Source organism: Choloepus didactylus, chromosome 2 (genome assembly GCF_015220235.1).
Source record: "Choloepus didactylus isolate mChoDid1 chromosome 2, mChoDid1.pri, whole genome shotgun sequence".
NCBI classification, from domain to species: Eukaryota; Metazoa; Chordata; class Mammalia; order Pilosa; family Megalonychidae; genus Choloepus; species Choloepus didactylus.
The window spans coordinates 89,352,601-89,380,417 of NC_051308.1; the positions used below are offsets into that span (position 1 = coordinate 89,352,601).

A 27,817-nucleotide genomic window follows, 5' to 3' on the forward strand; every position below is an offset into this window, starting at 1 on the left:
TTGTTTGTTTGTATGTTTTCTATTTCATTTATTTCTGCTCTAATCTTTGTGATTTCCTTCCTTCTGCTCACTTTGGGTTTAGTTTGTTCATCTTTTTCTAGTTCTTCCAGTTTTGAGATTAGATCTCTGATTTGAATTCTTTCTTCTTTTTTAATGTAATCATTTAGAGCTATAAATTTCCCTCACAGCACTGGCTTTGCTGCATCCCATAAGTTTGTTATGTTGTATTTTCATTTTCATTTGCCCCAAGATATATCCCAATTTTGCTTCTGATTTCCACCTTAACCCATTGGCTATTTAAGAGTATGTTGTTTAATTTCCACATATTTGTGAATTTTCCATTTCTCACACTGTTATTGATTTCTAGCTTCATTCCCTTGTTGTCAGAGAATATACATTGCATGATTTCACTATTTTTGAATTTACTGCGACTTGTTTTGTGACCCAACATATGGTCCATCTGGGAGAAGGATCCATGTATATGAATTCTGCTTTCATTCAGTGTAGTGTTCTATATATGTCTGCTAGATCTAGGTGGTTTAGTGCATCATTCAAGCCCTGTACTTCCTTATTGATCTTCTGACTAGATGTTCTATCCATTATTGAGAGTGTTGTGTTAAAGTCTCCTACCCTTAATGTAGAACCTTCCATTTCTCCTTTCAAATCTGTCTATATTTGCTTCAGATATTTTGAGCCCTGCTGTTAGGTACATATTTATTTTTAATTGCTATATCTTCTTGTTGAATTGTCCCCTTCACCAGTATATACTGACCATCTTTATCCCTCATAACTTTTTGACTTAAAGTCTATTTTATCCAACATTACTAAAGGTACCCCAGCTCTCTTTTGGTTACTAAAAGATCTTTCCAAGCCTTTCACCCTCAACCTACTTGTATCTTTGACTTTTCGGTGAGTCTGTTGCAGACAGTATACAGCTGGGTCATGCTTTTTTATCCATTTTGCCAATCTCTGCTTTTTTACTGGAGAGTTTAGTCTATTTTCATTTAAAGTCACTAGTGATAATGCAGGACTTTTTTTTTTTTTTTTGCCACATTCCTATTTAGCCTTTGTTAAGTCTGATACCTTTTTTGTCCCTAATTTCCATTAAAGCCTACTTTTATATTTGTTTGCTTCTTTGTGTTGTACTATATTGCGTGACTTCATATTTCCATCTGGATATATTTTTCATCTATTTTCCTTGTGGTTACCTTGTGGTTAAAATTTAACATCCTAAATATGTAACAAATTTGGTTTGATACTAACTTAATTTCAATAGCACTCACATATACTTTTCCTATAGTTCTCTGTACCCCCACCATTTTTCTGTACTTGTTAACACTTATATCTTTGTACTCTGTATGTCCAAAAACCTAGGTTTATAATTACTTTTTATTCATTTGCATTTTAGCACTGGTAGAAAGTAAGAAGTAGAGTTACATACCAAACAATACAAAACAATAATACTGGCATTTATAATTACCCAAATGGTTACTTTTACCACAAGTCTTTATTTCTTAATGCTGCTCTGAACCACTGTCTAGTGTCCTTTCATTTCAATCTGAAGAACTCCCTTTAGTATTGCTTGTATGGTTGGTCTGGTGGTGATGAACATCCTCAGCTTTCATTTATCTGAAAATCGCTTAATCTCTCTCATTTTTGAAATAGAGTCTTTCTGGATATAAAATTCTTGGCTGGCAATTGTTTTCCTTCAGAACTTCAAGTATTTCAACCCACTGCCTTCTTGCCTCCGTGGTTTCTGATGAGAAATGGGCTCTGAATCTAATTGGGACTCCCTTGTACATAACACATTGCTTTACTCTTGCAGCTTTTAGAACTATCTCCTTTCCTTTCCATTTGATAGTGTAATCAATATATGACAGAGTGTATTTTTCTTCATGCTTATCCGATTTGGTATTCTCTGAGCTTCTAGGATGTGCATATTCACATCTTTTGCTAAATTTGAGTTGTTTGTCATTTTTTCTTTGAGAATTCCTTCTGCCCTTTTCCCTCTGTCCTCTCTTTCTGAGACTCTGATAATGCACATATTGGTACACATGATGATATCCCATAGCTGCATTAGGCTATTTTCACTTTGAATATATACATTTTTTCTATTCCTTAGCCTGATTCATTTTAAGTGTCTTGTCTTATTTGTGCATTCTTTCTTTTTTTTTTCAGTTTCCAAGTAATTTAATTCATAATTTTGTGTTTTGGCTACTGAATCAATAATAAATACTATACAAAACAATGTCCCCTGCTCCCCCAACCTGAGGACAAGCCCCTGGGCTATCTTATTTGGGGGTTTACCCCTCCAGATTTTGTCCAGCAAATGAGGTTGAGTGACGGATAGCCCCCTGAATCATTTTCTGAAGATTCTGGCTGGGGTGGGGGGAGAACCCCTAGGGTCCGTAGGTGACTAGGTTAGGGAAGTGGATTAGGATTCTTTTGGAAAAGAGACGGCACCTGTGGCAAGAGCCTACCCCAAAGAAAAGGGTGTCTAAAATGTTTACAGTTCCTTCTTTTGCCTCAAAAAGTGACATTTATTCAAAGAAAAAAAAAGAAAGGAAAAAAAATGACAAGATATACATCCTTTGGCTCCCTTTCCTCCCCCATCCTGCCCCTCCTTGGCCCCCCAGGAATGAACCCTGGCTGGGTAACAGGACAGCCCCTCAGCCCCTCAGATAAGGTCAGCAACATTGAGGGGCATTTCTTCAATGGAAGTGTTGTAGAAGGTCTCAATGGCTCGAAAAGTCCTCTTGTCTTCTTCTGTCACCATGTTAATAGCCACACCCTTACAGCCAAAACATCTACCACGACCAATTCTGTGGATATAGTTTTCCCTGTTGATGGGAAGGTCACAGCTGATAACTAAAGAAACCTGCTGCACATCAATGCCTCTGGTCAGCAGGTCAGTGGTAATGAGTACTCTGCTAGAACTGGAATGGAACTCCCTCATGATCACATCTCATTCCTTCTGGTCCATATAGCCATGCATGGCAGAGACAGTGAAGTCTTGGGCATGCATCTTCTCAGTGAGCTAGCTGACCTTCCTGCAGGTGTTGATGAAGATGATGGCCTGGATGATGGTCAGGGTTTCATACAGGTCACACACTGTGTCCAGCTTCCACCCCTCTCATTCCACATTGATGAAGAATTGGCAGATACCTCCAGTGTCAACTCTTCCTTCTTGATGAGAATCCGAATGGGGTCCCTCATGAACTTCTTACTCACCTCAAGCACATGGGAAGGCACTGTAGCTTACAACAAAACCACCTAGGTATTGCTGTTGAGTTTCTGGAATATGTCATAGATCTGATCTTTTACTCCACGGCTCAACATTTCATCAGCTTCGTTCAATACAAACATTTTGATGTATTTGGGAAACAGGTATCTCTGATTAAGCATATCAAACACATGGCCTGGGGTCCCCATGATGATATGAGGAGCCTCCATCTGCTGCTTCTGAACCTCAGCACGCACATTGGTGCCCCCGATGCAGGTATGGCAGAAGGCACCCATGTAATCGCCTAATGCCATTACCACCTTCTGTATCTGCTGAGTCAGTTCCCAAGTGGGAGCCAGGACCAAGGACTGAGTGGCCTTTAGATCCAAATCGACCTGTTGCAGAACCAATATGGCAAAAGTGGCCATTTTCCCAGTCCCAGATTGGGCTTGAGCAATCACATCATAACCCTTCTAGCTGCTGGATGGTGGAGGGCTTCTCAAAACCATAAGCATAAATGCCACGGAGGAGGGACTCCAAGAGATTCATGTCATCAAAATCGTCAACAATCTCATTCCAGTTACTCTCAATGATGCCTTCGGGCTCCATCTCATTGGGGCCATTGTCTCTGGATCGGGAATCCTGACTCACAGATATGATTCTTAGAAACTAGCTGGATTCTTTCCTCTGAAAGCTCCAATCTACTCTTGAAACCCTCCTGGGCATTTTCCCTTTCAGTCACTGTGGTATTCAACACCAGTAGATCTGTTTGGTTCCTTTTCAAAATTTCTATCCATTTACTTATAACTCTCATATTGTTCATTCACTGTTTTACTGATATCCTTTAGTTCTTTCTCTGTACTTTCCTTCATCTCCTAGAGCATTTTTCAGATCACTTTTTAAAAGGGTTTGTTCAGTATGTCCACAATCTCATCTTCTTTGTTGGTGTTTTATTTTTATCTTTCTTTGGATGGGACATCATTTCCTGCTTCTTTGTCTTGTACCCTTGTTGCACACTGTGCATTTTAATATTTTAAAATGTTAAATCTGGAATGTACTCCCTGGAATGTTTTTTCCTGGTTTTGTAACCAGCTGGTGACAGGAAAGAGATTTTCTTGAGCTTCAGCCCCTTTATCAGGAAGGTCTGCCCAAGGTGAATGCAGTATGCAGGGTTGTCCCTGTCTTTCTGGGCCTCTGTCTTCTCCTAGGCTTTTATAGGAAGTTTCATTGTCTGTTCTGTTTCCCAGGGACAGACCCTTCTCTCTTGGGTACATATCTCTCTTCCAGGTATTTGATGCCATTAAGTCTTTGCCCTGGACTGTCTACCTTGTATGCCTCTAGAGATTTTATACTCCTTTCCTTGTCTCACCATGCTTTTGCCTAGATGGCCAATTCTGGGAGGAGGGTCACTCTGGAGTGGACTTTCCCAAGTCAGTCATTCCCAGCAAAACAGGGCCAGAGACCATATAAAGGGAGCACAGACCAGCCCTGGGGAGGGGATCAGAGATGAGCTCCAAAAGATTCTCGGATGGCCTCCAAAGCTGAGATTTTCTGGCCTGACTAGCAAATGCAGCCCTTCAGCTAACTGTGCCCCACAGCCCTAAGGAAGTGCCATGTCTTTAAATCTCCAACATCTCTGCCCTGGTCTGGGGAGGGGTGAAATAACGGCTGCCACCGCCACTGTCTGGTGCAAGTTGAAACCATAGCTGCCATCAGAGAGGGGGAGCCAGTGCAAATTCAGTAATCAAAAGCTGTGCTAAAGCATCAGTCATCTCCACCCCTGTTCTTGAGGAAGAGGATTTTTACTACCCTTTCTATCACCAGTAGCTAGTCAGGGACTGGACCCACCACAGACTGCCATGGGAGTGGGAGATGGGTACTGGTAGCTGCCATATGGGCTGAGTAATTTATAGTTCTTTACTGTAATTTGTCTGTCCCTTCCTTTCACTCTTCCCTGGATGCTGCAGTGTTCTTTTGGCCTCTGGAGTTTCAAAGTCTTTGTTTCATACAATTCCTGCCTGTTTAATAGTTGTTTTGGGGGGAGGACTGAGTCCTGGAACTCCCTACTCCACCATCTTCCTTGGAAGTCTCTCCTTCCTTGAGGGTTAATGATGGAGAGCATCTTTTCATGTACTTTTAGGCAATTGATAAATATTCTTTTGTGAAATGTCTGTTAAAGTTCTTGTCTATTTTTTTAATTGGACTATTTGTCTTATTATAGCTGATTCATAGGCACTCTTTATGCATTCTTTTTACAAGTTCATTGTCAGATATATACAGTACAAATATTTTCTCATCCGCTTTTTCATTTTCTTAATGGTTCTTTTGAAGAGCATGTTTAAATTTTGTTAAAGACCACTTTATCAGTTTTTTTCTTTTATGGCTCAGGGGTTTGTGTGTGTGTATATGTGTATTCACTCTTTTTTGCATGTAAAAAGAATGTATGCTGTGATTTTGACTGTGTTGAATCTATAGATAAAATTGGAGAGAATTACAACTTCATAATATTGAGTCTACAAAGCATGACATGACTATGGCATCTCTTTCCAATTATTCAGATCTTACTTAATTTTGCTTAGTTAGCAATACTGTAGTTTTTATAGCATAGAGGTCTTGCATACTTTCTGTAAAATTTATTCTCAAGTTTTTGATACTACTGTAAATGTGATATTTTACAAATTTTATTAGTCAACGGGGTATTACTAGTGTAAGGAAATACAACTGATTGTTATAATGACCTTTATTCTGTGACATTATTAAATTCACATATTAGTATTGCTTTTTTAAAATTTCTTAGAATTTTCTATATCAATGATATAGAAATTGTCTGTGAATAATTATAGTTTTACTTCTTTACTTCCAATGTGTACGCCTTTTCTTTTTGTTACCTCACTGTACTAACAAGGATCTCCAGAACACTGGAGAATATTAGAAGTGGGAGAAGACATCCTTGTGTTCCTTCATGATCTTATTAATTTTTTCTTGAGAATAATTCATGAGGGATATTGGTCCATAATTTTCTAATTCCATAATCTTTGCCTCATTTTGGTCTAGGGTTATGCTAATTATAAAAGAAGTTTGGAAGTATTCTTTCCTACTCTGTTTTCTGAAAAAGTTTGTATAAAAATTGTTATTAATTCTTCCTTAAAAGTTTGATAGAAATCACAAATGAAACCATCTGGGTCTAGAGTAATCTCTGCAGGAAAGTTTCATCATGAATTAAATTTCTTTAGTGGAAATAGGCTATTCATATTTTCTTTTTCTTCTTGAATCAGCTTACACAATTTATGTTTTTCAAGGAATTTGTCCATTTTATCTAAGGTATTGATTTTATTGGCATAAAGTTTCATAATAGCCCTTTATTATCTTTTTAATGTCTGTATTTAATTTACCTTCTTACAGTCATGACATTTGTATATTCTCTCTTTTTTTCTTGAATAGTTTTGTTAAGGGTTTATTAATTCTATTAATCTTTCTAATTAATAATAGAATTATTATTAATTCTTAATAGAATTCTGAAGAATAGAATTCTTCAGAAAGATTTTGTCAATTTTTTCTTTTGTTTATTTTTTATTGCATTGATTTCTGTTATCTTTGTTATTTCTTTCCTTCTGTCAGAATTTAATTTGCTTTTCATTTCCAGTTTAAGATAAATCTTTCTTCTATTCTAAAGTAGAAATTTAAAGCTATAAATTTCTAACTTTTTGATACCTTTGGAAAAATAGTATTGATTATGGTACCAATCTTTAGCAACTGACATGGTCCCTAAACATTTTTAGGCCAGTGGGGTGGGACAGATCTAGTTCACACCCAGGTCAATGTATTTACTATAGGAATTCCTGAGGAAATCTGGGCAACCTCAACTCCAAATGTCATAGCCTCAGAGAAGAACTTGGTTCATCTGACAGAGCCAAGGACTAAAAATAGGACCACTGAGGTAGTCTTTAAATGAAGGGATGAAATGGGGTGGGATAAAGCAGGACTATACAAACTTCCTCTATAAGTCTTTTTCCTCAGATTAAATAGACTAGGTAACTAATAAATTCCTTCAATGACTCATAACAGAAGTGTTGCTCTGTATTTTTTCTCAAATATGTTAGTCGAAATTAACCCTTGAGTTATTAATAATTTATTATAAATTCCAAAAGCAAATGAATATATATATATATAAAAAACACACATATATATATATCTTCTCTGATTCCTATAACATAAGTGGCACAAATGTGGAAACAAATATTAAAATCTTGATGTTCTACAGATTTTGTCAAACTAACATGACTATCCATAAATGACTATTTTAGGAAATTATTTCCCCTGGGTCTAAGCAATCAGGATTTTTTAAAAAAAAATCCCATCACCAGTTAAAACTATGAGAGGAAGGGAGAAAGAAGGATTGAGAAAAAATGTATTTTAAGTCACATCTAGAAAAGAAGAAACCACATTTTTATGGATTCCAACAAATGCCAACAGTCCAATATATCGAACTGTATAATGGCCAAAGCAAATAATAACCAAAGCAGATGTTGGAATACTGCTGTCCATGCTATCACATCTCCAAAAGCAATAACCAAAATGTAAACCTCCATTGACAACCATACAAATTTCTTCACTTATATACATATTTCTCAAATACTCCCTTTATGTTTTTAATTCCAAGGATCTTTTCAGTCACAAACTCTACAATATTTGAACAGCTGTTTCAACCCAAGGAGAACTTTTATCTCTTTTTTCTTTTTGTTTTTGCTTTGTCACAAAAACTGTTTAGAATCTCTACTGAGGAATGGCTTCTAATCCTTGCAAAACTGAGTATCGTAATGAACTCTATAGGGAAGTTTCCATTGACTTATTTTCATATCAGGAGAACCCTTTCAGGATCAATAATGTTAAAACTAAAACAGCAAATCTAGTAAGAACTTCCTAATATATGAAAGGGCTGTCTTCATCAATTCCCCTCAACAAATTTATTCAAAAGCCTTCTTAGAAGAGAAAACTTATGCCCACATAAAAACCTGCACACAAATGTTTATAGCAGCTTTATTCAAAATTGACAAAAACCAGAAGCAACCAATGTCCTTCAATGGTGCATGGATAAACAAACTGTAGTACATCTATCCAATGGAATATTATTCAGCAATAAAAAGAAATGAGCTATCAAGTCACAGAGACACCTGGAGAAACTATAAATGCCTATTGCTAAGCGAAAAAAGCCAGTTTGAAAAAGCTACATACCATATTGTTCTAGTTTGCTAATGCTGCCGGTTAAGCAAAATACCAGAAATGGATCAGCTTTTATAAAAGGGGGTTTGTTTGTTTACACAGTTACAGTCTTAAGGCCATAAAGTGTCCACGGTAATGCATCAACAATTGGGTACCTTCACTGAAGGATGGCCAATGATGTCCGGAAAACCTGTTAGCTGGGAAGGCACGTGGCTGTCGTCTGCTTCAGAGTTCTGGTTTCAAAATGGCTTTCTCCCAGAACGTTCTTCCCTAGGCTTCAGCTTCTCTCCAAACTGTCACTCTCAGTTGCTCTTGGGCATTTGTCTGCTCTCAGCTTCTCCAGAGCAAAAGTATGCTTTCAAAGGCTGTATCCAAAATGTCTCTGTAAGCTGCAGCTCCTCTCTCAGCTTCTATGTGTTCTTCAAAGTGTTCCTCTTGGCTGTAGCAAGCTTGCTCCTTCTGTCTGAGCTTTTATACTGCTCTAGTGAACTAATAAAGGCCCACTCTGAATAAGCGGGGCCACGCCTCCATGGAAATGATCTAATCAGAGTTATCACCTACAGCTGGGTGGGTCATATATCCATGGAAACACTCAGTCAAAGAATTACAATCTAATCAACACTAAATACATCTGCCACCACAAGACTGCATCAAAGAACATGGTATTCTGGGGAACATAATACATCCAAAGCAGCACACATATGATTCCAAGTATATGACATTCTGGAAAAGCAAAAAACTATAGAGACAGTAAAAAGATCAGTGGTTGGAAGGGGTTCAGAGAGAAGGGGAAGAGATGAATAGTTGGAGCAGATGGTATTTCTAGGACAGTGAAACCATTCTGCAAGATACTGTAGTGGTGGATACATGATATGCATTTGTCAAAATCCATAGAACTATACAACATAAATAGCAACTTATTTAATAATAGTGTATCAAGCTTAGTTCATCAGTTGTAATAATATGTCACATTAATGCAAGATATAAATAAATGGGAGACTGCTTGCCAGGGGAAATAGGAACATGGGAAGTTTCTGTACTCTGTGCAATTTTTCAACTGAAAATTGTTCTAAAAATAGCCTATTTACTTAAATTTTTTTAAATTAAAAAATCTTTCTTAAAGGAACATTCTGTAGTCTCAACAAGATACAGTTCTATAAAATCACACATTCTGTGTTGTCATCTAAAATCAGAGTTTCCATAGGGAAACCCAAATTATTTTATGAACAAGGTCATCAATTGGTACCCCATGCCATAAATTGTTTCGGGATGCAGTCACTTCTTCCAGTCCATACAGTACAGAAATTTGGCATCTCAAAGTAGTATTTGTAAAAATGCTTGAAATGACCCAAATAGCTTCTTTTTCCTTTCTTTTTCTTTTTTAAACATTAAAAAAAAAAATTTTGGTTTTACTTGCAGGCATCCCCATAATACAAACTGTGCTAAAGAGGGTTGACCTTCCATATGAACGAAGATACAAATCTGGCTCTTAAATTTTCACAAGAGAATAATAACTATATGTTTCATTCAAAAGTGCTCTCATTTTACCCAAAAGCATATACTAGGTGCACTATTAGTGCTATGGGGGCTTATAAATATCATTATGTTTTGACTGTATTTCAGCACCTGCCAAGGCTCACCTAAGATATCTGGTATCTGAAAACTAGGCGATAGTGAAGCTTACTTTCATCTTTAAAAGTCTGCTCTTTTTTTTTTTTTTTTTTTTTTTTTAAATAGTTCCTTTTTAAAAAATCGTGTTCCGGTTTGCTAATGCTGCTGGAATGCAAAACACCAGAGATGGACTGGCTTTTATAAAGGAGGTTTATTTGGTTACACAGTTACAGTCTTAAGGCCTCAGGTACCTTCACTGGGGGATGGTTAATGGCGTCTGGAAAACCTCTGTTAGCTGGGAAGACACATCGTTGGCATTCACTCCAAGTTCTGCTTTCTAAATGGCTTTCTCCCAGGACATTCCTCTCTAGGCCATAGCTCCTCTTCAGAATGCCACTCTCCATTGCTCTTGGGGTGTTTGTCCTTTCTTAGCTTCTCCGGAACAAGATTCTACTTTCAACAGCTGTCTTCAAACTGTCTCTCATCTGCAGCTCCTCTCTCAGCCCCTGTGCATTCTTCAAAGTGCCCCTCTTGGCTGTGGCAAGCTAAATCCTTCTGTCTGAGCTTATACAGTGCTCTAGTAAACTAATCAAGGCCCATGCTGAATGTGTAGGGCCACACCTCCATGGAAATTATCCAATCAGATGGGTGGGTCACATCTCCATGGAAACACTCAAAGAATTACAATCTAATCAACACTGATCTATCTGCCTACACAAGATTGCATCAAAGATAATGGCATTTGGGGGGACAGAACACATTCAAACTGGCACATTCTACCCCCTGGATTCCAAAATGACATGATCTTTCCATATACAAAATACACTCATCCCATCACAATATCACAAAAACTTAAATCATTTCAGTAACAATAGTTAAGTTCAAGATCCCATCAGAATCAGTTACAGGCATGGTCTGTCCTAAGGCATAATTCCCTTCTAGCTGTGGACCTGTAAAACTTAGAACAAGTTACGTACTGCCAGTATACAAAGGAGGGACAGTCATAGGATAAACATTCCCATTGCCATAAGGAAAAACAGTAAGGAAAACAGGGTTTAAGGGACCAAAACAGTTCCTAAAACCCACAGGGCAAACTCCATCAGATTTCAAAGTCTAAGAGTCACTTACAGAACAACATTGTATCCTTGGGGCTTGAGAGAGCAGGAGTCTAACCCTTTCCAAAGGCTTTTGTGGCAGCCCTTTTCTCTCCAAATGCTGGGGTGAGCGCTCCAACATATCCTTTGGGGAGACCACCTTCTTCTTGGCCCCACTCTCTTCAAACATCGGGGTGCCACCTGGACTCTGCCTTTCCAGGTGTTCTAGTTTGCTACTGCTGCCAGAATGCAAAATACCAGAAATGGATTGGCTTTTATAAAGGGGGTTTATTTGGTTACACAGTTACAGTCTTAAGGCCATAAAGAGTCCAAGGTAATTCATCAACAATTGGGTACCTTCACTAGAGGATGGCCAATGGTGTCCAGAAAACCTCTGTTAGCTGGGAAAGCATGTGGCTGGTGTCTGTTCCAAGTTCTGGTTTCAAAATGGCTTTCTCCCAGGATGTTCCTCTCTAGGCTGCAGCTCCTCTTCCAAATGTTACTCTCAGTTGCTCTTGGGGTGTCTGCCCTCTGTTAGCTTCTCCTGAGCAAGAGTCTGCTTTCAACAGCCATCTTCAAACTGTCTCTCATCTGCAGTTCCTCTCTCAGCTCCTGTGCTTTCTTCAAAGTGTCCCTCTTGCCTGCAGCTCCTCTTCAAAATGTCACTCTCAGCTACACTGAGTTCCTTCTGTTTGTCAGCTCATTTATATGGCTCCAGTGATTTAATTTAGACCCACCCTGAATGGGTGGGGTAACACCTCCATGGAAATTATCCGATCAGAGTCATCACCCATAGTTGGGTGGGGCACATCTCCACAGAAACACTCAAAGAATTACAAACTAATCAACATGGATACCTCTGCCCACACAAGATTACATCAAAGATAATGGCATTTGGGGGACATAATACATTCAAACCGGCACACCAGGGCAAAGGCTCTACCCTCTCTGAACAGTGGGGTGGCGGCCAGGCTCTCCCCAATTTCCTGGGGATGTGCTCCACCCTCTTTGGGGCCTGGGGTGGCAGAACTCTTCCTTAGCAACAAGGCAGAAGGCCCACCCTCGACCTCTGGGGAAAACTCCCCCTTTCCATGAGTGTGGGCCACTCCACTCTCCCAGTCCAAGACCTCTTGACTCCAGACCTCGACCTCCATGGCTCTGTCTTTGAAGAAATTTTTCCTTCAATTTGTTCCTTGTCTGTCTGTTTCAGTCTAGACCGGCCATGGCTCTGGCTATAGAGTTCTCTCAAACATTTCGTTGGCTTGGCATGAAGAATGCAAGGGTCAAAACCATCAGACAACAGGACTTCTCACAAATCCTTTCTGGATAACTCCATCTCCAATCTTGGCTTGTATTGAAATGGCGTTTGGGTTCTATGTTTGGTTAAATCCTCACGTGGGGCTGTAAATTCTGGCGTTCCACTCCCTGGAAGCCCGGAATTTTCCAAGCCATCAGTTTCTGGTTTCCTTGAACCCAAGAGCTCAGTTCTAAGTTTCTCTCTCTCTGCTCACATTTAACTATAAGCTGCAAGGAGAAGCCATGCTATATCCACAACTTTTAGTTTCGAAATCTCATTAGCCAAGTATCCCAGTTCGTCATTCTCAAATTCTTCCTTCCATCTGACACCAGGAATCAATTTTGCCAAATTCTCTGCCACTTTAAAATAAGGCCTCATCAAAAGTATCTATAGAGTTCATATTTCTACCAACAGTCTCTTCAAAGCAATTTAGGCCTTTTCTATTGAGCTCCTCACAACTCTTCCAGAATCTTCCCCTTATCCATTTAAAAAGCTGTTCCAACATGTTTGGTATTTGCAAACTCAGCAGCACCCAATTCTCGGTACCAAATCTGTTCCATTTTGCTAATGCTGCTGGAATGTAAAACACCAGAGATGGACTGGCTTTTATAAAGGGGGTTTATTTAGTTACACAGTTACAGTCTTAAGGCCATAAAGCATCCAAGGTAACACATCAACAATCGGGTACCTTCACTGGAGGATGGCCAAAGGCATACAGAAAACCTGTTAGCTGGGAAGGCAAGTGGCTGGCTCCAAGTTCCGGTTTCTAAATGGCTTTCTCCCAGGACGTTCCTCTTTACGCCATAGCTCCTCTTCAGAATGCCACTCTCAGTTGCTCTTGGTGCGTTTATCCTTTCTTAGCTTCTCCAGAGCAAGAGTCTGCTTTCAACGGCCATCTTCAAACTGTCTCTCATCTGCAGCTCCTCTCTCAGCCCCTGTGCATTCTTCAAAGTGTCCCCCTTTGCTGTGGCAAGCTCACTCCTTCTGTCTGAGCTTATATAGTGCTCAAGGAAACTAATCAAGGCCCAAGCCAAATGGGCAGGGCCACACCTCCATGGAAATCATCCAATCAGAGGTATCATCTATAGTTGGGCGGGTCACATCTCCATGGAAACACTCAAAGAATTACAATCTAATCAACACTAATCCATCTGCCCACACAAGATTGCTTCAAAGATAATGGCATTTTGGGGGACACAATACATTCAGACTGGCACACATGTTTATTAATATACAACTTACATATAGTAAAATTCACCCTTTGCTCATTTTTGAAAATGAGACTACTGGATATGTTGATTAAAAAAATACTTCTGGAGTCTTTAAATTCTATGCTTGTATGAAGCTAGATAATGAGGAAGAAAAGTAACCTTATTCTACAGAATATCTTTACTGAGTTAATATTTGATATTACACATTCAACCTTTCATAGACTTCACCACATTCAACTCTAGAACCTAAGTTGAATAAGAATTATTCATTTAAGCAGTATTCATGCATATTTTGTAAAGGCACATTGCAGTTACCATCCACAACATTACCCCAAGTTCCCCACACCTAAAATTACCATATGTCGCTGTTGTCCCAGCATAATTAATAGCATCCTCTATACCCTCAATTGTTTCCCAATTATTAAGATAAATAATAAGAGTCATCCAATACATATTTGGATCCCTGTAATAATTTCCTCAAATTTTGTACCTGAAAAATATGTGCCATTGCTTTAAATATGTATATATTAATAAGATAATGAATATTAAATTACTCAGCACTTTTTTTTTTCCTTAACTGCCAGGAAATAACAATCAATTAATAATTAATTACTCAACTCTAAAAAAGAGCTCATCTCTGATACCTGATAACATCTATTCTGCTCAGTCTATACTGTGTCTTAACTATTTTACACAACTTTTAATTTTGTAAACTCTTTCAGCTCTTTCAGTAAGTAGAAGGGCAATCACTCAATCAAGAAATCAGTCGTATTATGGACTATTGTTCTCTTTTAATCCTCTTCTTCTAATGATATTATCACACTGTCTTAGAAAAATTAGATCATTGGAATCATTATCTAACGACTCTGGAAGGAGCATTTCCTCATTAACAGCTTTCAGAGTTCTACTTAATAAAGAAAATGGAAAAGATCAATTAACATCCTTTAACTTTTAATTTTTTTGATTTATACTTATATTTCTGATTGCTTAACTTGTACTTTTATCTAGAGCTCATGGATTTATGTGTGTGTGCATATGCATGTGTTTGTATACTGGGGTAGGAAGAAGGAATCAGAGAGATTAGAAAATGTTTTAAAAAAAAAAAAAGGACGAAAAAGGGGAAAGGTTCTATTCTTACCCTTACCTAGAGAATTCTTGATAAGGTTCTCTGCCACTTTCTTTTCTGTGTACAAGAAACTTGGGGATTTTTAGATGAGAGAGCAAGTCACATGAGTGATATCTGAATCCCACCCTCAGTTTCATTTACAAAGTTCATTTATCGGATGTATACAATATGACATAAACCTCCCTGTTCTTGTTCTGCACCTAATTGATTTTAAAAACACAGGTCCATAAATATATTTTTAAGGTGTCTGCTTCCCTCTCCCCTTGAAGTTTTCTTCAAAACTGTAGATCTGCAGAGTCAATTATTCCTCAACCCTGACATTACTTTGAAAAATGTCTGATCCCTCTTAACACAAATATATTTAACATTTATTGAGCATTGCACTACTCATATGTTCATTTCTGTTATGAGAGAAGTGCAGCAGGAAGTGAAGGTCTGTGATGTATCAGACAGAGAAGGTATGAATTCAATGACTCCACAGCCTACTCCAACTAGAGAGCTTAGGACAAAAGTACTTAAACAGAAGCAATGATCTTATTTTCTACTTGTTTTATTCATCTAAAGTTAGGATGATGGCAAAGATGACTTTTCAGAGGGCACCTACTAAATTTATTCTAAGACTCACTAATGGATTATGACATAGTTTGAAAAACTGTTCTAGCAATTTCTTTCCCTTGAAGTTCTTCCAAGCCCTTGTTCTGCTTTAGTCTAAGCCTTCTCTATTAGCGCTAATCAGAATCCTCTCCCTCTGTTCAAAAGCTGCCTCTCATGCACTTTACCTCTCCCCACTCCTCACTTTAACTGCTTCACTGGCCAGCTGCCTGTTGTTCAGCTTGACTTGAAAAACCACCTGGTACCACTAGTGTTAATGGAGGAGTAGCTCCTATCAGGCCAACTGTCTTCCCATCAAACCCTGTAACAAATTTAAACTACAGCTGGATGAATATATAAAACAACTACATGAAGGCCCTGAAATGCTGAACAAAAACAGGTGTAAATGAGAGGAGAATACACTTGGAAGGGCATGAGAATAGGTAAAATTCCTATTCTTTATGGTATTTTGCTTCAGGACATGCTCCAATGTTACTGCACTTGGTGGCTAAAACTTGACTATTAAACTGTAGTTTTACTGGCTGTGAGAACCAGAAAAGTAAGAGCTAGAAAGTGAGAGAGGAAATTCTGGAAAAAGATAGTCACAGGAGAGGAGACCTTACTATACCTAATTGTAAAATGACAGTATTCAAGACAGTCTATTACTGATATAAGGAAAGACAAATAATCAACAGAATAGGATAAAACTTCTAGAGGTATAGACACACTCATACAGTCATTTGGATTTCAAAAACGGTATCAAGGTAATACAATTGGGAAAGGAAAATTATTCCAACAAATACACTAAAAAAATTGGCTATCCATGTGGGGGAAAAAGTGCACCCCAAGGGCCTTAAGAACATGACAAAGTGTTTAACATCATTAGTCATTAAATTAAAGTGAAATTAAAACCACAATGAGATTTCACTACACAGCTTCCAGAAAGGCTAAAATTAAAAAAAGAAAAAGCTGCCTTGGGATTCTCAAACATTATTGGTAGGAATGTAAAATACTACAATTACTTTGGAAAATGTTTTGGTAGTTTCCTATGAAACTAAACCATACACTTACCCTATTACTCAGCAATCCCATACCTAGGTATTTACCCAACAGAGATGAAAGCAAATGTATACAAAATGATTTATATAAGAGTATTCCTAGTAACTTTATTCATAATGGGCTCAAACTGGAAGCAGCTTGGGTACCCATTAACGGTATCCAAAAGACTTTTTCTCCAGCTCCTGCACAGAGGGGCTGCTATGGGGGCATAAAAGGAAACGTCAAACAAACACAGATCCCTATTCAGCTTCTTGACATTGCCACAATAACTGACATATTCTACTAATTCACTGGCTATTGATAACTGGTAGTTAAGTTCACAAGTTTTAACATTAACACTTAAGTGTTTCTCCAAACTCGAACCTACATATTAAACTGTCTCACAATTTGTTCAGTACAGATCTAAAAGCAATGCGAGAACAGAGAATACTAACATGGATCTCCTTACTTTAACAAGAGCTTGATATTTATGAAAAGCAATTTGACATTCATTAGACAAACTGTTTAATTTATCACCTATAATGAGCTTCTGCCAACATGAGACAAAATAAACAAAAAACCTAACAAATCAGCCTTTGGATTATTGTCTGTGGCACCAGTAGTCCTTAAATGAGTATGCCTGGGAAACAACTAAATATAAAATATGTAGAATAAATTTATCTACAAACTAAAAAGAGATCTATTTTCACACAATCTGGGAGACAAAATGAGCAACCAAGAAAGACTATTTTTAAGCAATGCCACAATATACTCAATGAAAAGAGGTCACAGAGTGACAAGAACTGTAAATACATGGTTGCCTAAAAGAAACTAGGGTGACATTTAAGGAAAAGACTCTATAATATAGCACTTAATACAAGTGACTTTTCAAAGAATTTCTTTAGCATTAATTTCTCTACCTATTAATAACCACTAACATTTATTTAATACTTATTGCTATCTACTACTGCAGATATATATATAAATTTATTTAATCCTTACAACAACCCTCTGAGGTAGTACTATTATTATCGTCATTTTACAGATGAATAAACTGAGGCACAGAGAGGTTAAATAACTTCTTCAAGGTCATTCAATTAGTAAGCTTCAGAACCACAATTCAACTCAGGCAGTCTGGCTCCAGAGACCAAGCTCCTATATCCTGTCACTGTGTAGTCTCTGGATTTTAATGATTGTTGACATATATGACTGTGTTCAGGTGAGTAACTATAAAACTGACTCTAAAACACAGTTTTCTTTTCAAGATGCACTCAAATATCTATAAATTAATCAGAGAGATGATTTAGTCATAGAAAGTAGAGGAAAAATAGTCACAAAAATCAAGAGAGTGATTACCTCTCTGTTGGGGAAAGAGTGGATTTAACAGGCACTCCTGGAGATTTTCAAAGATATTGGTAATATATTTCTTTTTTTATAATATACCTTTATCCTTATAATTTATAACAGAAACTTTTAATTCATGTTAATTATAATTGGTGACTATTTGGTAATATATTTCTTGAGTTGCAGATGCAAGGATTTTACTTCTATTATTAGTTTTTAAATCATATAAATACACATTATATTTACTCATTTGAATGTATGATATAGTTCATAATTTTTATATTTTAATTAAAATATTTTTAAAAATACTCATTAGTAATCTTCCATTAAATAGTTTATGTGACCATTTCAATTTGGCATCTCCAGATATCTCTAGAATACAAATATATGAAAGACACATATCAAGGTCCCACACTGGAGTTTAATATAATGAATAAAATAGGTAAATAGATAATCAATGAAAACTAATTTTCTTGGACATATATGTGTATATACATAAGTGTATACACACCCATACATACACATACACATACTCTCCTTGGAGAGATAAAGTTGTATGTATATGTGCATATGTATATACATATATCTAAGTATAAAATCTATACCCAGAACTAAGTTAAAACTTTAATTTTTGCATCAGCCTACAAAAAGCAATTCAACACAAAAAGTATTTAATTAATGAAAAAATGAAATTAATTAGAATTATGAATTATTAGTTTTTGGAAGGGCCATAAACATTAGAAGAACCAAGTAAAATATGAATGCAGATATATTCCCAAACTACAATTCTGAGTTTTAAAATCTGGTAATAAATTAATATTTTTATTAAAAATTTTCAGTATACACTATTATTCAAACATATTTTTGTTCCCTAAGCCTTTAGACTCATTCTCAATTACACATTTGCTTATTTCTTTAGTACTGAGTATAGGTAGTCCACAGTGATGAAGAGATCATTTTCTAAAAGTTCATTTACAAGTCTGTTTTTTGAAACTGAACGTCTGTTTTTCCATGAAAGTAATGGGGTTATGAGGTTGTCAGATTAGCCTTCATTACAAAATTAGCCCCTAACTAAAGAGAGTGTCCGGCACAGTAACTTGTTAAAAGTAAAATACTTGAAAATAATTATTTGTTGAAAAATTTGCTTAAACGTTTTCTAATATGCCTCTGGATGCCAAACACCTCAAATCACAGTTCTGCCATTTATCAGAATTATTTAATTTCCCTAAGCTTCAAGTTTTTTCAACAAGCCAACAAATATTTGCTATTGATTATGTGGAAGGCATTGTTCTCAGAAGTGAACAAAATCTTTACCTTCATACAGCTTATTTTCTAGTAGGAAAAGACAGACAATAGCTATAAAAAGTAATTTATATCAAAACCATTTGGTTTTAGATAGGCTTCAAGAGGAAAATGCAAATTTCAGTTGTGTTTCTATACACCAGCAATGAACAATCTGAAAAGGAGATCAAGATAACATTTCCGTTTACAACAGCATCTAAAAGGATAAAGTATCTAGGAATAAATTTAATGAAGTGTGTTAAAAGACTCATACATAGAAAACTACAAAACATTGATGAAAGAAATCATAGGAGACCTAAATAAATGGAAAGACTTCCTGTGTTCATTCATGGATTATAAGACACAGTGTTGTTAAGCTGCCAATATTACCCAAAGCAATGTATGGATTCAATGAAAGCGAGAAGCCTTTTCTTTTTGCAGAAATGGAAAAGCCAATAAAAAAATTCATATGCAATAGCAATGAGCCCCAAATAGCCAATAACATCTTGAAAAAGAAGAACAAATTTGGAGTACTCACACTTCCCAATTTCAAAACTTAGTACAAAGCTACAGCAATCAAAACAGTGTGGTGCTGGCATAAGGACATACAAATAAAACAATGGAATAGATTTGAGATTTCAGCTAATATAATAACTCATTTAGGGCAAATGATCTTCAACAAGGGAACCAACTCCACTCAATAGGGAAACAATAGTGTCTTCAACAAATGATGCTCGGAAAACTGGATATCCACATGCAAAAGAATGAAATTGGATCCCTACTTCACACTGTATACAAAACTTAACTCAAAATAAATCAGTGACCTAAATATGAGTTAAAACCATAAAACTCTTAGAAGAAAACACACAGGAAATTTTTCAGTTCTTGTATTAGGAATAGGTTCTCAGGCTTTATACTAAAAACATGAGCAACAAAAGAAAAAATAGATAAAATAAACTTCATCAAAATTAAAAACTTTTGTGTATCAAAAATGCTATCAAGATGTGCTGAGCCCTCGAGCATGGGACTTGCCCTTATGAAGCTCATTACCACAAAGGAGAGTCTAAAGTTGTATGTAATGGTGCCTAAGAGTCTCCCCCTGAGTACCTCTTTGTTGCTCAGATGTGGCCCTCTCTCCCTCTAACTGACCCATCTCGACAGGTCCCTACGTGGGACCCAACTCCCAGGGGTGTAAATCTCCCTGGCAACGCAGAGTATGACTCCCGGGGATGAATGTGGACCCGGCATCGTGGGACTGAGAGTATCTTCTTGACCAAAAGGGGGATGCAAAATGAGACGAAATAGTTTCAGTGGCTGAGAGATTCCAAATGGAGTCAAGAGGTCACTCTGGTGGACATTCTTATGCACTATATAGATAACACCTCTTAGGCTTTAGTGTATTAGAATAGCTAGAAGTAAATACCTGAAACTACCAAACTCCAACCCAGCAGTCTGGACTCCTGAAGACAATTATATAATAATGTAGATTACAAGGGGTGACAGTGTGATTGTGAAGACCTTGTGGATCACACCCCCTTTATCTAGTGTATGGATGAGTGGAGGAATGGGGATAAAAACTAAAGGACAAATGGGGTGGGATGGGGGGATGATTTGGGTGTTTTTTTTCACTTTTATTTTTTATTCTTGTTCTGGTTCTTTCTGATGTAAGGAAAATGTTCAGAGATAGATTGTGGTGATGAACGCATAACTATGTTATCATACTGTGGACAGTGGATTGTATATCATGGATGATTGTATGGTGTGTGAATGTATTTCAATAAAACTGAATTTAATAAAAAAAAATGCTATCAAGAAAGTGAAAAGACAACCTACAGAGTGGGAGAAAGTATTTGGAAACCATATATGTGAAAAGGATCTAGTACCCAGAATATATGAAGAATTGTTACAACTCAACAGCAAAAAGACAAACAACCCAATTAAAAAGGGGCAAAGGACTTGAATAAACATATCTCCAAAGAAGATAAAGAAATGGCCAATAAGCATATGAAAAGAGGCTCAACACAATTAGCCATTAGGGAAATGCAAATCAAAACCACAATGAGATACTGCCTCAAACCCACTAGAATGGCTATTTTTAAAAAGGCAGAAAATAAAAAGCACTGGTTTAGAAATAGGAATCCTTATACATTTTGATGGGAATGTAAAATGGTGCAGCCTCTGTGGAAAACAGTTTGGAAGTTACTCATAAAGTTAAACAGGATTACCATATGACATGAAAATCCCACGTCTCAGTATAGTCCCCAAAAGATCTGAAAGCAGGGACTTAAAGAGATATTTATATACCAGTGTTCATAGCAGTATTATTCACAAGAGCCAAAAGATGGAAGCAACCCAAGTGTCCATTAACAGATAAATGGATAAACAAAATGTAGCATATATATATGCAATAGAATATTATTCAGCTATAAGAAAGAATGAAGTTTGACACATGCTACAACCTGGATGAATCTTGAAGATGCCATGTTGAGTGACAAGCTAGACACAAAAGGACAAATATTGTACAGTTTCACTTGTGTGAAATATTTAGAATAGGTAGAAACATAGAGCAGAGAGTGAATTACAGGTGCCAGGGGCTTGGGGTTGGGGTGTGGGAGGTGGTTGGAAATGAGGAGTTATTGATTGATGGGTATGGAGTTGCTGTTTGGGATAGGGATAAGGTTATGGTAATACACGGTGGTGTTGATAATTTGTTAATAATAGAATATTGTGAATTTAATTATACACATGATATTATTTATACCCATGATACTAGTTAAAATGGAAAATTTTGTGTTGTATGTGTATTACCACATACACACAAAAGTCATTAAGCTTCCCCTTGTCTTTATGAGGCCAACAGGCCCAGTGAGGTAGTCATTCACACAGAGCGGTGGCCTGGTGTGTGGTGTTGGACCCTAAACAGGATGAGGAGGATAGGAGAGGTAGCCAAGAATAGGGAGATCAGTGCCTGATAAGGTAAGGAGTAAGTCCACACAGGATGATAGCATTGCATGGAGTGCTGGAGCCTGACACAGCAAGGAGGGTGTGTTGTAAAGAATTAACCTTGCCCACATAAGGGCCTGGCTTTTGCCCTTGTCTCTTAGGAGGTGAAGACTTGTAAGAGTGCTTTTGTTTACCTTGTGACCCTAGGCCATACCAGACAGTCAAGCAATGTAATTTATGATGGGAACTTTGGACCACATGGTATCAGCCCTGCCTCAGGAGGGACTGGATATTAGGGGTTAACCACATCAGCAGTCAACCATGTGTATGTGACTATGCCCCAGTGAAACCCTGGACACCAAGGCTCAAGGCAATAGTCCATGTGTTATACCATTTATCATTGCCAAGTGAGTCCATGATTCTACATTTGGAACTTTCCTGTACTTTGTCCTATGTGCTTCTTTCTTTGGTTAATTGTAATTTGTATCTTTTGCTTATAATAAACTGTAACTGTGAGAATAACAGTTTTCAGTGAGTTGAGTCCCTCCACTGAACGTGATGGTGGTCTTGGGTCTCCCCAAACTTAACAGTTGTTATCAGATGTGGGAGCAGTCTTGTGGACTTCCCCAAACTCTGCAGAGGACATTTGTACAAGAGAAGAGCGGCAGTGATGGGAGATTGGTTATATACAGGTTTATCAAGTGGATAAATATATTTAAAGTAATGCATAAGCCCCAGAAAGGAGAATAAAAAATGGGAGCCAATTTTCTCAGTTAGAAAAAGGAGTTACAAACATGGAAAAGGAGAATAGAATTAATCCTTGATATTGGACTAGAATTCTGAAGTATTACTATGAACTTAAGGTTTTCAATATATTTATATATATAGAGAGAGAAATAAATATGTGCAGTGACATCAGAGTCAGGGTCTCTGGAAATTCTCTCTTCTTTAACAGCAATGAGAAAAATGGCAAAAAATGTCACAATCAATCTTTTCAGAACTCTGGAAATTATCCAAAGGCTTGTAGCCATTCTAGAGCATTTATTCAAGACAAATAGCTGAATCTAGGTAAGAACAGGGAACTCTGTGGCATTTTAATTTGCCATAGACCCATTCCCCACTCTACAGCTCAATGGCAGATTTGAAAACTACAGCCCACATTCACAGTAAAACAAGCAGTATGGCAGCCATCAAAGGGAGCAAACTGAAGCTGGAGTTCCTTCAAAGCCTCATTTCCAGAGAATTATCATTATTTTACCGTATAGTGGTTCCCTGGATGACCCCACTTGGAAGTCTCACCCAGTGCAAAAAACCTTTTTTCCAGGGGCATTTGTCAAAAATAACAGGCAATTGTTTAATCTTAATTTTGTGGTCACCTGAAGCAACAGATAAATAGTTGGGGCAAATAGGCTAACTGAAAAGTTTTAGGAAAAGTTGAGGAATGGCATGTCAATAAAGGCCTTGAAAAACTTCAAACAGCATATTAACGGGAATGTAGAGGGCCACACTCATATGTAGGACTGTGCCATGCCCAAGACCATGTGTATGCACAGGAAAAACCTGAAAAGTCCTAAGATTGCACCTCTGGCTGACCTTGAGACTCCGATTCAACGAGAAACAGAAAATCTTAGTAGACCTATAATTAGTAAAAAGATTGAAAGAGTAGTACAAAAACTTCCCACAAAGAAAAGCCTAGGACCAGAAGGTTTTACTGGTAAATGCTAACAAACATTTAAAGAAAAATTACTACCAGCAATTAAACTCCTAGGTATATACACAAAAGAACTGAAAATATATGTTTAAAAAAAAATGCCCATGAATGTTCATAACAGCATTATTCATAATAGCTAAAAGGTGGAAGCAACCCAAGTGACCATCAACTGATGAATGCATAAACACAATGGGGTATATACATACAATGGAATATTAATTGGCTGTAAAAGGGAATGAAGTTCTGACACATGCATAAACCTTGAAAACATACTAGGTTAAAGAAGCCAGACACAAAGGCTACATGTAGTATGATTTCATTTACATGAAATGTCCAGAATAGACAAATCTATAGAGACAGAAAGTAGTTTAGTGGTTGCCAGGGACTAGGGGAAGGGGAGGGGAAGGTGAGGAGGGATTGGGAAGTGACTGCTAAAGGGTGCAGGGTTTCTTTCTGGGGTAATGAAGTACTCTGGAATCAGGAGTGATGGTGGCAAAACCTTGTGCATATGCTAGAAAACACTGAATTGCATACTTCTAAAGGGTGAAATTTATGGTATATTAGTTATCTCAATTTAAAAATATGGATGCAAATGTGTGTATGTGTGCATACAGATACATATATATGTACATATATTCATATGCACATACCTTCCCCAGCTCGATTCATTGAGAGAACTTGTGAACTCCAATAGCAATGAACATACCTAGTGCCCAAATTATTAGTTTCTTACCATTTTTGACTAAAAGAAAATAGGGTTCCCTGGCGGAACAGTCAATTGAAGAGCTGGGACAGAGAAAGTACAAGATAAGTCTGGAACATCTCGGTGGAGGCAGAAGGAAAGGCAGTGCTCAAAGAATGATCAGGTGTTCATGTCAAAAGGACATAAAAGCCATCTTGAAGCTCTCTCACTGGCCAAACTGGGGAAAATTGAGCATCAAACAAATAACTATAATAAGAGAACATAACTCATTAAATAAAATGAGAATCCATGAGTCCATATGGATATGATGAAAGAAAGAGAAAGGAAGAAAGAACACAAAAAAGAGAAATGATAATCTAATAAGGATATTCACACGATTACAAAGTATCTTCACACAAAACACATATTAATTATGAAGGGAAAAAAGAGAAACTTCATAGTGGAGAAGTCTGATAGACATCACCTTATTTATGTGATCAAAATGATTATCATCAATAAAGGGAAAAATTAAAACTGTGTACTACCTGAGATGAAGAAATGAGAACAGATTATTCCTTCTGTGCTATTCCTGCCAAATATATATAACCTGAATCTATTCATGAGGAAACATGAGACAAACTGAAATTGAGAGGCTGTCTAAAAAATGATTGGCCTGTAATCTAAAGGTGTCAAGGTCAAGAAATTCAAGGAAAGAATAAGAAATTGTTTCAGATTGAAGGAATCAAAGAGACATGACAACCAAATGAAATGCATGATTCTGAGCTGGATCTTTTCGCTATAAAGGACAATATTTGGACAATTAATGAGAGCTTAATGAAGTCTGAGGCTTAGGTGGTAGCAATATATCACAGCTAATTTCCTGATTTTGATGTTATATGACAGTAATATAGAAGAATATTCTTCCTTGTAAGAAAAAGAACCTCAAGTTTCTGGGGGTGATAGGGCATGAGATGGCAACTCACTGTCAAAGAGTTCAGGAAAACAAAATTCAGTACTTACAATTTTCATGTAAGTTTTAAAAATGTTTTCAAAAATATATAAATATATAAAATAAACATACATAAATAAATATATAAATTTGACATAGTCATTTTGTCCATTGAATTTCATAATACAAATTAGAGCTTAAAAAAGCTTAAGTTTGTCCCACATCCTGGTGAAAAAGAAGAGTATCACCATAAGCTCTAAAAATAAATTCACTGTTTTGAGATTTATAAAAATAATATAATAGTGTATGAAGTCTTCTATAATTTGCCTTTTTCTCTTAATGACATGCTTCTAAGAGTCACTCATGTTGTTGGATGCAGGTCTAGTTCATTGGTTTTCTTCACTGCTTAAAAATATTCAGTGGTAGACTATACCATTATTATATATTCATTCCCCAGTCAGTGATCATTTCAGTTCTTCAGGTTTTTTTCCTTGTATATACAATGCTGCGATAACATTTTAAAAAATATTTCTCCTGGTTTACATTTTCAAGAATTTCTCTGGGTTTATGGACAGAGTAGAATTGTTGGATTGTGAGAATATGTATAATCAATTTTGCCAGATAATAAATAATAAACGGTTTTCCACAGGGAATTTTATCAATTATACTCTCATCAGCAGTGTATAAAAGTTCTGGATGAATCACATCTTGCCAATACTGGTTATTATCAGACTTCTTAATATTTACCAATCTAGTGGATAAAAAATTATCTGCATTTCCTTGACTACTAATGAGATTGAACACCTTTTCATATATTTGTTTGTCATTCATGTTTCTTTTTTGTGAAACACCAGTTTATATCTTTTGCTAATTTTGCTATTGAGTTGCTTGTCTTTTTCTTATTAAGTTGTAGGAACTTTTTCTAAATTCTGGATACTAATCCTTTGATGGAAATCTATATGGCAAATATCATCTCCCAGTTTGTGGTTTGTATTTTTACTTACTTTATGGTGATCAGAAGTTCTGAACTTTAATGTTAAACTCATCCAGCTTTTTTATGTATTTTGCACATTTGTGTCTTAAAAGATCTTTCTCCTTCACAAAAAGACACTGAGAGAGTTTGTGAGTAAAAGACCAGTGTTACAAGAAATACCACAGGGAGTGCTACAGGCTGATAATAAAAGACAAGAGAGAGAGAGTTGGAGAAGAGTTTAGAAATAAAGATTATCAGGAAGGGTAAAAGGAAAGAGAGGAAAAAGTAAGATATGACATATAAGATTCAAAAGACAAAATGGTAGAAGAAAGTAATAACACTAAATGTTAATGGATTAAACTCTCCAATGAAAAGATCTTTCTCTGTCCTGAGGCCACAAAAGATACTCCATATTTTCTTCTAAAGGTTTTTAAGATGGCTTTTCACATGTAACTATAGACACAATTTTAAAAATGGATATCCTATTTACCAGAATCCCTTTTTGAACAATCTGTCCTTTTCCTCTAATCAGCAATGCCCACAGTATCACAATTCAAGTTTCCCTACATGTGTGATTTGTTTCTGGACTCTCTAGTCTGTTCAATTGGTCTATTGTCTATCCCTGCACATATAGCCCACTGTCATAAATTTTGTAGTTCTATAATAAACCTTGATAACTGGTATGGGAAATCTCCCTACCCTATTATTTTTCTTTAGTGTGTCATCTCTGTTCTTGGGCCTTTGAACTCCTGTACACATTTAAGAAAATAAGTTCATCAGTTTTCTCAAAACACCCTAATGGGATTTTGGTGGAAGTGCACTGTACCTATAGATCAACTTAGGGAGAATTAACAACTTACCCTGTTGAATCCATTAACATGATATATCCTTCCATTTTCTTGGGTGTTCTTTAATGACTTTCAGTAAAGTTTTATAATTGTCCCCAAATAGGTCTGTTCAGCTTCTGTTAGATTTATTCTTCAATACCTAAATATATTTTTTTATTCTATTTAAAATTATACCCTTTTAAAATTACATTTTCTATTTGTTTCTTGTATTTAAAAATGCAATTAATTAATGTATCTTATCCAGCCACTTGCTAAACTCTCATTATTTCTCATGTTTTTCTGTAGACGCTTCTGTAGGCAATGACATCATCTGGGAAGAGTGAGCATTTTTGTTTTTTCCTGTTCAATCCTTATACCTTTTCTTTATCTTATTTTACTGTACTGGCTAAGACCTCCAGAATAATGCTGAATAAAATATAATATGATATTATGATGATAGTTGTGATGGTGAAAAAAATAGATTCAATGATATGAAATAATCCAAACTCAATGATGAATGTAGAAGTCTAGATGTACTCACAAATATTCACTCACAAAGCAATTTTCTTATCTAAAATAGCTGACAAAATTCCTAGATGCAAGTGGCCTTTTATATAACACTTTTTTAAAAAGGCTCTGGGCAACAACTTAAAAGTGAACTTACACACACACACACACACACACACACATATATAT

At 36.6% G+C, this 27,817-nt stretch overlaps 1 protein-coding gene and 1 pseudogene across 6 annotated transcripts in view; both read right to left on the minus strand.

Annotated features, from left to right (window-relative positions):
• The window catches only part of RABGAP1L (RAB GTPase activating protein 1 like), an 891,828-nt gene that overhangs the window by 338,759 nt on the left and 525,252 nt on the right, over positions 1–27,817 (minus strand). The gene's annotated exons all lie outside the window — the stretch shown is intronic.
• LOC119526320 lies at positions 2,678–3,937 on the minus strand (annotated as a pseudogene).